Here is an 11,566-nt window from a genome sequence, read left to right as displayed (position 1 = left end):
GCTCTCACAGAGATTGTGGAGCACACAGCAAGCTGCAATAACAATGAGGATATTCGTTTCGCTGAGATCAGAGCGAGTCAGTAAGCTTCTCCATCTCCCCTTGAGACGTCCAAAAGCACACTCCACCACCATTTTGCAGTTGCTCAGACGGTAGTTGAAGAGTTCTTTTTCAGTGTCCAGGGCACCTGTATAGGGCTTGATGAACCAGGGCATTAGCGGGTAGGCTGGGTCCCCAAGGATCACTATAGGCATCTCCACATCCCCAAGAGTTATTTTCTGGTCCGGGAAGTAACTACCTTCCTGCAGCCGTCTAAACAGACCAGAGGTCCTGAAAACACGAGCGTCATGAACCTTGCCCGGCCATCCTACGTTGATGTTTGTAAAACGTCCCCTATGGTCCACCAGTGCTTGCAGCACCATTGAAAAGTAGCCCTTTCGGTTAATGTACTGGCTGGCCTGGTGGTCCGGTCCCAGGATAGGAATGTGAGTTCCATCGATAGCCCCACCGCAGTTTGGGAATCCCATCGCGGTGAAGCCATCTATGATGACCTGGACGTTTCCAAGGGTCACTACCTTTGACAGCAGTAGCTCAACGATTGCGTTGGCTGCTTGCATCACAGCAACCCCCATGGTAGATTTGCCGACACCAAAGTGATTCGTGACTGACCGGTAGCAGTCTGGCGTTGCAAGCTTCCAGAGGGCTATGGCCACTCGCTTCTGGACAGTCAGGACTGCTCGCATCCAGGTGTCCTTGCGCTTCAGGGCAGGGGACAGCAACTCACAAAGTTCCAGGAAAGTTCCCTTCCGCATACGAAAGTTTCGCAGCCACTGTGATTCATCCCAGACCTGCAGCACTATGCGGTCCCACCAGTCCGTGCTTGTTTCCCCGGCCCAGAATTGCCGTTCCACAGCATCAACATGACCCATTGCCACCATGATGTTCACGGCGCGGGGTCCCGTGCTTTGTGAGAGGTCTGTGCCACTCTCAGACTTCATGTCCTCACCACGCTGCCGTAGCCTCCTTGCCCGATTTCTCAGCATCTGCCTCTGGAAAAGGTGGATGATAAGGTGCGAGGTGTTGACAACGGCCATAACTGCAGCGATGGTCGCAGCGGGCTCCATGCTCGCAGTGCTGTGGCGTCCGCACTGTCACTCACCAGAAAAGTGCACGAACTGATTGCCCGCCGGCGCTTTCAGGGAGGGAGGGCGGGAGTGATGGTTGGATGACGACAGTTTCCCAAAACCACCCTCGACACATTTTTTTCTCCAGCAGGCATTGGGGGCTCAATCCAGAATTCCAATGGGCAGTGGGGACTGCGGGAACTGTGGGATAGCTGCCCACAGTGCACCGCTTCCAATGTCGACGCTTGCCCCGTTAGTGTGGACTCACAAAGTCAAATTACTGTCCTTAGTGTGGATACACACGTTCGACTTTGTAATATCGATTCTACATATTCTATTTAAGTACAATTGAACTACTCTCGTCGTGTAGGCATACCCTTAGTTACCAAAAGAAAAGAAAATATAACCACACAGTCTAAACTCTCAACCCTATTAGATTGGGCAACGTCTAGATTAAGCAGTTTTTCTCACCCCACTGGATATTACAGTCCTTAATATACAGTTTTGTTCCTTAAACCTGGGCCAATCTCCTCTGTTGGAGTCTTGTCTTCCTCTCAGTGTCTTAGTAGCTTGCAATGTAGGTGGGGCAGGAGAAAAGGCCCCACATGTGGCTACTGTGTCTGTTTTATACCCTCAGTCCTATGTGCTTGGGGAGCGCAAGTCCAGGCATATCTGGGGGCATTGCTGAGTCTCCAGGCAAGGTTGAGCAATTCCCCTGGAGTGCAGTGGTGTAGCCAGGTGGAGGGAACAGGGGGAGCAATAAAAAAAAAAGGCGCCACCCGCTGCGGCGCTTTTACTCACCCGGCGGCGCTCCATGTCTTCGGCGGTGAGCCCTTCACTTGCTCCGGGTGTCTTCAGTGGCACTGAAGGTCCCACTGCTGAAATGCCACTGAAGACTGGAGCGAGTGAAGGTCCTGCCACCGAAGTGCCGCCGAAGACCCGGAGCACCGCTGGGTGAGTAAAATAAAGCGCCGCAGTGGGTGGCGCCTTTTTTTTTTTTTTATCGCTCCCCCGGGGGAGGGCAAAGGTGCCAGGAAATTGACAAGGCGCCACTTGTGCTCAGTGGGGAGTGGCCGCTCTGCCCCAGCTATGCTACTGCTGGTGTGGCCTCATGCAGGTGAGTCATCACATTGTAGCTCCCTTGCTGGACAATGGCTGTTGATGGGTTGTTTCATACCCCACCCGGGTGTTGGTTATTTCCTTGCTGTTGCCTCTGGGGAGCTAATATCTGGCTGATTCCCCAATTTACCGCATGTTTTAGTGACAACTATACAATGCAATTCTCATAGCTTCATATGCATGAATGATATACATATATGGATAGAGAAATGACTTTCAGCATATCATAATCTTTCCCCGATACCTTACAAGGCATGGTTTATATGTAAGATCACGATTATATAAAAATGAGGAATATGGGGTGTCATAACTATAAAAGGAAGGGTAACAGCTCTCCTGTGTACAGTACTATAAAATCCCTCCTGGCCAGAGACTCCAAAATCCTTTTACCTGTAAAGGGTTAAGAAGCTCGGGTAACCTGGCTGACACCTGACCCAAAGGACCAATAAGGGGACAAGATACTTTCAAATCTTTGGGGGGGGAAAGGCTTTTGTTTGTGCTCTTTGTTTGGGAGTCCTTTGCTCTTGGGACTGAGAGGGACCAGACATCAATCCAGGTTCTCCCCATCTTTCTAAACAAGTCTCTCCTATTTCAAACTTGTAAGTAAAAAGCCAGGCAAGGTGTCTTAGTTTTACTTTGTTTTCTCAACTTGTAAATGTACCTTTTACTAGAGTGTTTATCTTTCTTTGCTATACTTTGAACCTGAGGCTAGAGAGAGGTCCTCTGAGCTCCTTAAGTTTGATTACCCTGTAAAGTTATTTTCCATACTGATTTTACAGAGATGATTTTTACCTTTTTCTTTAATTAAAAGCCTTCTTTTTAAGAACCTGATTGATTTTTTCCTTGTTTTAGATCCAAGGGGGTTGGATCTGTATTCACCAGGAGTTGCTGGGAGAAAGAAGGGGGGGGGTGGTTAATTTCTCCTTGTTTTAAGATCCAAGGGGTTTGGATCTCTATTCACCAGGGAATTGGTGAAAGGTTTCTCAAGGCTTCCCAGGGAAGGGAATCCATTTGGGAATGGTGGCAGTGGACCAGAGCTAAGCTGGTAGTTAAGCTTAGAAGTTTTCATGCAGGCCCCCACATTTGTACCCTAAAGTTCAAAGTGGGGAAGCAGCCTTGACATGGGGGTTACAAGATGCTCCCCCAAGGTATAGTATGTCCCACCCATGCATTCAGCTTTGAGATGACGTGAGCTGGGATATGACTTTCTTGATCATCTGGCATCTCATTGGGGAGTAGACGGACCTAAGCCAAAGCTGAAGGGGCCAGAGGTGAAGTCTGGCAAGCGTTGGTGTGTAAGTGCCCTGGACATGCTGCCCAGTCGTGTGAGGCAAAGCTGGATGATGTGGTTGGATTTGATTATATTCCACTTAGTAACAGTGGCAATGGTAGAAATCTGTCCTCCAGAAGATAAGCGTCTGAATGGCAGTACCTTGTATTGGCAGTTGCTAGGCCACAGCGCAGATCTGCGGTACTTCCTGGGTGCTTTGTGGAAATTCACATCCTACAAATTGAGAGCCATGAGCCAGTCTGAGGCTGCAGAGCTGGAATGATGGAAGCTAGGGTTACCACCCGATCTGAGGCAGTGGGGCATTTGTTCAGTCGCCTCCATTCTAGGACAGGCCGACCCTTTTTCTTTAGGTTAAGGACGTATCAGGAGTAGATGCTTCTTCCCCTGGACTCCTATGATAATTCTTCTGTGGCTCCCAGACAAAGCAACAAGGCCATTCACTTCTGCTTGTAATAGGTTCTTGTGAGAAGGATCCCTGAAGAGGGCGGGGACATGGGGACAGTGGTGGATTCGGGGGAGAGTGTGGTAATGGATGAGGTGACAACATCTAGCACCCATTTGCTAGATGTAATCATAGCCCAAGCCAGTGGAAGGGGAAGCAGGAGGCTTCCAAAGATGATGGTGGGCTCTAGGTTGGTGTTAGAGACACCAGGGGTGGGCAGGTCTAGTGGGCGGAGCAGGAGCCAGGAAGAGGATCCAAACCAAGCGTCAGGGGCTGGAATCAGGACCCAGAGTCAGGGAGAGGAAGCTTGAAATATGAGAAAGGTGAGGTAGCAGGGACTGAGCAGGAGCAAGGCAGGGGAACAAGGCAGGAACGGTAGTAGGAATAGGGCTTGAGCAAGCCAGGAGCAAGATGAGGAGCAGCAGACTCAGGGAGCATCACAGCTGCAGGTTTAAATGCATGGAGCAGCCAGAGAGCTGCTGCTGCTACTGGGCTTAAAAGCCAGCCAGCCATCCTTCCTGCCCAGTCAGGTGGCACAGTCAATCAGACAGCCTACGCAGGCCAGCGGTGCTTGTTGGGTGACCAGGAGATGGATTCTGCCACAGGCCCTGATCCCTGACGATTGGCTCCGGTATGGCACCAACAGTCCCGTAAAGACTGCTGTCTCTGCGAGAGTGCTGGTGTGTGGGGGAGAAGAGCAGTCACTTCCTGGAGTCAGGGCTTCCTCCAGGGGGGGTACTGCAGCTGTCAAGACTGGAGTAGGAAGGGGCTCTCTGCCTCGGTGGGGCTGGTGGTTGCATGGCTTGTGATGGAGTGTAAATCCCTGATTGCAGGCTGGCCCTCAAATCCTTCAGGCAGCAGAGCCCTTCATCTGCTCGGCTGCTGAAACGGCAGGCCCTGCATGGTGCACTGTGCCTCCCACGGTATGCCAGACACTCGGGACTCGGGGCCAGGAGGCCCTTCTCAGGGTGACCACCATGGCCATCAACCTGGCAGCTGTGTCCACTGAGGCCATGGCCGCTTGTCAGGCTGTCTGTGTGGCCGTTTTGCCCTTATTAATGAGCTCTCTGAGTTCCTCCCCATTGTCCTGTGGTGGGAGTTTGTCAGGAAAGGAGCCACTTGCTCCCCTCTGAGGAAATGATATTTCATGCTCTTGGCCTGATCGGTCATGACCGATGCTGTGATACAGCAGAGGAATAAGTATTGTGCCTCAGGAGTCCAGTTTCTGATGTCCCTTTCTTTTGGGTGCCACTTGTAGACCTGGATTTTTCCTGCACTGGGTTAGGATGGGCACAAACGTGTTCAAAGCCCTTTTATTGAACCTGCTCTCTCTTTCTGATCCTTTTGCGCAAGGGAGGAAGAGTCATAGAATCATAGAATATCAGGGCTGGAAGGGACCTCAGGAGGTCATCTAGTCCAACCCCCTGCTCAAAGCAGGATCAGTCCCCAACTAAATCATCCCAGCCAGGGCTTTGTCAAGCCTGATCTTAAAAACCTCCCTAGGTAACCCATTCCAGTGCTTCACCACCCTCCTAGTGAAAAAGTTTTTCCTAATATCCAACCTAAACTCCCCCACTGCAACTTTAGACCATTACTCCTTGTTCTGTCATCTGGTACCAGTGAAAACAATCTAGATCCATCCTCTTTGGAACCCCCTTTCAGGTAGTTGAAAGCAGCTATCAAATCCCCCCTCTTTCTTCTCTTCTGCAGACTAAACAATCCCAGTTCCCTCAGCTTCTCTTCATAAGTCATGTGCTCCAGACCCCTAATCATTTTTGTTGCCCTCCACTGGACTATTTCCAATTTTCCCACATCCTTCTTGTAGTGTGGGGCCCAAAACTGGAAACAGTACTCCACATGAGGCCTCACCAATGCTGAAAAGAGGGGAATAATCACGTCCTTTGATCTGCTGGCAATGCTCCTACTTATACAGCCCAAAATGCCGTTAGCCTTCTTGGCAACAAGGGCACACTGTTGACTCATATCCAGCTTCTCGTCCATTGTAATCCTAGGTCCTTTTCTACAGAACTGCTGCCTAGCCACTCGGTCCCTAGTCTGTAGCAGTGCATGGGATTCTTCCGTTCTAAGTGCAGGACTCTGCACTTGTCCTTGTTGAACCTCATCAGATTTCTTTTGGCCCAATCCTCTAATTTGTCTAGGTCCCTCTGTATCCTATCCAGTGTATCTGCCACTCCAGTGTATACACCCTCCAGTGTATCTACCACTCCTCCCAGTTTAGTGTCATCTGCAAACTTGTGACAAGCTTTCAAACCACACAGAACTCTGCTTCAGGGCTGGGAAAGGTACCCTGAGCATCACCCTTTCCCAGACCTGAAGAAGAGCTCTGTCTGAATCAAAAGCTTGTCTCTCTCACCAACAGAAGTTGGTCCAATAAAAGATACCCTCTCCCCCACCTCATTTCTCTCACCTCCCGGGACTGACATGGCTACAACACCATGGAAGACAAAAAGCTTGTTGGACTTTTTCTGGATTCTAGATGTTTTGATGGCCACAGTCTCTGCAATCTGGGTCAACTTTGAAGTTGTCAGGTGCCCTTCTCAGGACAACTGCCTCACCTCGTCTGGTGACCGTGATGACTCCTTCACAAGAGAGGGAGGTGCTCCCTGTGTCTGGCTCTGGCATGGGAAGCCTGGTTAATGACACCACTGAGGAGCAAGGTCTTCTCCTCTTCCTTGAGACCTGAGAGGGAGATGTGCTCCATCCTGCAAGTGATGGTGCTCCCCGTAGTGCCAAGGTGGCATGCTGCACGAGTATTGTCTAGCTTGAGAATGATCTGCTCACTGCCACTCATGCTTTTCCTGCAATGGAGTCCTGTGTGATCCCTCTGATTGTAGGGGAGACAGGATCTGGCTCAGTGTTGGAGAGAACACATGGGTCAGCCAGGGCGATGATGAGTATATGTCCTTCAATGGTAGCATGTTGGACAGCGTGACCCGTTCCAGCCACGGGCTCAATGTGGGGAGTGGCCCTAGTGGAGATAGGGATTCCTCCACCAAAATGTCTCTTGGCATCATGATGAGCTTGGGCCTCAGGGTCAGTGCTAGTGTGATAGGGAGGGGTTGGAGGTTTGTCACTAGGGGACTGGTGTTTATGTCCTTCCATCTTAGATGAACCGGGATGGTGCTCAGAGCTACACTTCTACCCAGGACCTGTCCACACCTGTCTCTTGAGGCCAGTCTTTGGTGCTAGGTCCATCAGTGCCCAGAGTCGATGCCAGGGCTGACAGTACAGAGAGTGCTGGTTCTGGGGATGCTGGTGCCAAGGCAGATGCTGGTTTGGAGGCTGCCCATTCTGGGGATGCCAGTGCCAATGGTTTCTGCAGCTTTTTCTCATTGTCGGATTGTGGGTGCCTGCTAGAGGGGGCACTTGGCGGGGACAACTTCTTTGGCTCTAGTTTGGGTGTGGCTGTGTCCTCTGGGTCAGAAGTGGCCCTCTAGAATGCTCTAATAGACGCAGTTTGAGATGAGCGTATCTGCACTTACAGAGGAAAAGGAGCAGCAAATGGGGAGGAAATGGAGCAGCAAACAGAGCGTAGGTTTGGAATGTGGCTCTCCCCAGGGCACAAGAGACAGTGGCTGGGGCTATCTGCAAGTGGGAGGAGCCCACCAGAAGATGGGCAGGGCTTAGATCCAGATGTTTTAGATTCCCCCATTAGGTGTGGCAGTCTCTGCACAGAGACAGGCCCCACTGTATGAAGGATGTGCAGGGCGATTTCCAGGGGTACATGTCCAGGACTGTGCATCCGGGGGGAGGAAGTCATCCTTTCCTCTCCTTTGTTTGGTTGTTTCAGTCCCATCAGATCTGTTTGATGAGCAGGATCCTGTTGTGGGTTTTGTTTACAACTCAGGGTTAGGAAGCTCCGCAGAGAGCAGCAGGTTGGACGCTCGCAGGGTCCCCTCTCCAGGGCCGGCTCCAGGCACCAGGCACCCAAGCACATGCTTGGAGCGGCACCTGGTAAGGGGCGGCGGGGGGAGCGCGGTGCGGCATTCCGTGGGGGGGGCGCTCTGGCGGTGCGGTGCGGCGCTGGGGGGTCGGGCTCCGGTTGCACGGGGCTCGGCGAGGGGGTGGTGCGGGCGCGGCGCTGGAGGGGGGTTCCGGCGGCGCTCGGCGAGGGGCGGGGGCGGGCTCCGGCGGTGCGGCGCTTGGCGGGGGGGGCAGCGCGGGGCTCGATGCTCGGGGGGGTTCCGGCGCGTGGCGCTCGGTGGGGGTGCGGCGCGGCGCTGGAGGCGGGTTCTGGCAGTGGTCGGCAGGGGGTGGGGGCGGGTTCCGGAGGCGCAGCGCGGCGCTGGGGGGGGGCGTCACGGGGCTCGGCGCTCGGGGGGGGTTCCGGCAGCGCTTGGCGCAGGGGGGGGCGGGCTCCGGCGCTCGGCGGGGGGGCTCGAGGGCGGCGCTTTTTTTTGCTGCTTGGGGCAGCAAAAAAGCTAGAGCCGGCCCTGCCCCTCTCACTGCTCTGAGCAGTAAGAGGAAACTGAGGGAGGCCTGTGGTTGCTCCATCCTCATGCTCTTGCACAGGGACACAAGGAGGTGCAGGGCTCATGCATTGCCCTGACAGACACAGCTGTCCTCCCCATGAGGCACATGTGCACCTAGAATAGGATCCACACTAATACATACTGAAAGCAAAGGGGGTACACTATCATGTGCCCTCCCAGACAGGATTTTGGGCAGAGTCAGACAGAAAAGGACAGGCTGGTGCTGGCCATCTCCTCTTCCTTCCCAACAGGGTTTTTCTATTAATGGCTAATTTATTTTTGCAGAGGTTAGTTAGGTGCCTGTATCCCCCTGGGACTTGCCATGGGGCTCCCAGCTCCTGTATCTCCCGGGACTGATGGGGCTCCCAGCTGCCCATATGTCCCTCACACTAATCAGTGGCTCTCCTCTCAGGAAAAAGAACAGGAGTACTTGTGGCACCTTAGAGACTAACAAATTTATTAGAGCATAAGCTTTTGTGGGCTACTGCCCACTTCTTCTCCTCTCAGGGTGAAGGCTGGGCCCTGCCAGGAGCAGCTGTGAGGTGTCAGTGAATGGTGCAATCCCAGCTCCACTGGAGGTGCTCAAAGCAGAGACCCAAGGCAGGGAGGGGGAGTGTGAGGGCTTCTGACTGGGCTGGGGGCTGGGCAGGCAAATCAGATGGAATCAGCCAGCCCTTTTTTCCATGTCATTGAGCCTCAAGTATGAGTGAGACAGAGCTCGCAGGTTTGTGCCATTGGGACCAGATCTCTCAGATGATATACTGCCTGGGGTCTGACCCCTTTTTCCATGTCAGCAGTGCTGGAACTGGGGGGGCTGCCACAGAGATGGCTCAAAGTGGTTTCCATGAAATACAGCAGGGATCCCCAACGCAGTTCCTGTGGGTGTCATGGCGCCCGCCGGGGCGTCTAAGTCCGCCCACATGCTGGCCGACAGATGAGCATCCGCCGAAATGCCGCCAACAAGCAGCGCTGACGTTGCCGCTTGTCGGCGGCATTTCGGTGGATACTTGTCCACTGCCACGGTCCTCCGTGGCTCGTCGTCTGGCACCCGCCAGACGAAAAAGGTTGGGAACCATTGAAATACAGGGTTTACAGTTTGGTTCAATGCCTCTCAGCTCCCCCACTGTACACATTGTTCCAGCCCCCCTGGTGCTCTTGTCTGCTCAGGGGCTGCATTTTCAGCTCCTGTGTTCAAGACAGAGAGCGTGCAAGGGCCTGGGCCGAGGACAAAGGAAGAGGCGTGTGTAAAACACTCAGAGCCTCTGAAAAAGGCTGGGGAGATCCCCTCCAGGCCAGCAGCACTGTCAGAGCCAGGAACTTTTCCAGAGAAGCTGAAGGTCAGAGCCATGCGCAAGCACAGCAAGATGGCTATTCCCAGCATCTCTAGCCGCTTTCACTTGGCTTTACCTGGATTTCCTTTAGGTGTCTGATTTGCCTTGGCAGGTACTGGGAGCTGCTCCCCAGAGAAGGGGAAGTGAGCACTGAGCAGGGGTAGAGGGAGGGAGGGGGCACAGTTCCAGCATTCAACCACAGACTTTGGCTTGAGAGGTCCATCAGATGTTGTGATCACAGCCTGAGCAGAGATGGAACCTAGGCACGAAGAGAGGAGATAGGTTTGTGGGGGCTGAGCTAGCAGAAGGGCTGGGGCTTCCCCCAGCCTTCAGCATCTCTGGGCCTCCCATCACTGCAAAAGCTGGGCCAGATCTGCATTTGCAGCGGCCGACACAAGCTGCCTCTGTTTTCCTATTTTTGTTATTTTTGAGAGGATATTTTAGCGCTGAGCACATTCCCTCCTGTTGCCATGGCAGCCGTGACAGGGGTTATATACCGTGAGAAAAATACCAAAATTAATGAGTGAGTGAAAGTGCAGCCGAGAGAAAAACAAGGTTAAAAAAAGAGTTAAAACAGTAATAAAAACAATCTCTCAATAATTCGACAGCAGGCATCCTGCAGGCAGGAGAGAGAGAGAGAGAGAGAGAGACCATTCCAAGAGTGCATGCTTCAGCCTTCACCAAAAACCCAGCACAGAGGCATATATCCCACAATCAGCCCACCTTCCCAGCTACACCCCACAATCTGCACAATGACTTCCTAGCTACAGCCCACAATCAGCACACCTTCCCTGCTCAAGCCCACAATCAGTGGTGCAACACCTTCCCAGCTACAGCCCACAATCAGCACAACACCTTCTTAGCTACAGCCCACTATCAGCACAACACCCTCCTAGATACACCCTATAATCAGTGTAACATCTTCTTTGATACACCCCAGACACTGATGAGTCTCCCTTGGGAACCCAGTTATGGTCTGGATCTTGGCTGGAGTCTCCAAGCCTCCCCATATCTCTGCACCTCTACATTATCAGGAGTGGAGGTAGGCATGAGGGGAGTAGTTCTTTCATGTTGCTCATTTCCTTGTGTTTAGTTTTGGGGATCTTTTGCTTTTAATTGTGGGAACGAATGAATTGTCAGAACATCTGGGTTATTAGCATTTGCTGCCCAAATCCAGGCTGCTGCCTCTCTCAAGGAGCCCAGAGCTGATGAGAGAGAGAACAGAAGAGCCTTTGAACTCCTCACAGCAGACAGCAGACAGGTTTGCTGCGTGTGAGTGTTGTGGAGGGGATATTTATTCTCTTGTAAGGTTCATTTGCTTGCCGTGTTTCCCTTTCTTCTTGCTTTCCCAGAGATTTATCTGGATGCTCTACCCTTGCAGGCTTTTTTCTTCTGACAAGGCCCCAGCGGCACTGAGGAGCAGCTGTATCTGTGTGATGACAGAGCAGACCAGCCTGGGGTATCCTGCCTGGGCCATACTGCAACCTCAGCACCCTCCTAGAGAGTGAACTGGGCCAGGGTCCTGGGAGACTGGTTTTCCATGGGGGTTATTGTGAGGGGTCCTTGGGGATGGAGATGGAAACCAAATACTATGCCCCAGATTTGGAGGACTCCTTCATGATGGTTCAACTTGCCTGGGCTGGGACCAACATTAGCACCAGGATGGAAGGAGGAAAGGGGAGTGAAGGCAAGAGGTGGTGTGGGCAACAGGGCAGGGGCTCCCTGTGGGACATGCCTAGAACCTTGCTTGGCTCCATTTTCAAATGCC

The sequence above is a fragment of the Chrysemys picta genome, chromosome 8 (assembly GCF_011386835.1).
Source record: "Chrysemys picta bellii isolate R12L10 chromosome 8, ASM1138683v2, whole genome shotgun sequence".
NCBI classification, from domain to species: domain Eukaryota; kingdom Metazoa; phylum Chordata; order Testudines; family Emydidae; genus Chrysemys; species Chrysemys picta.
The sequence above is the reverse complement of the archived record's forward strand: the minus strand, read 5'-3'. Positions refer to the sequence as shown.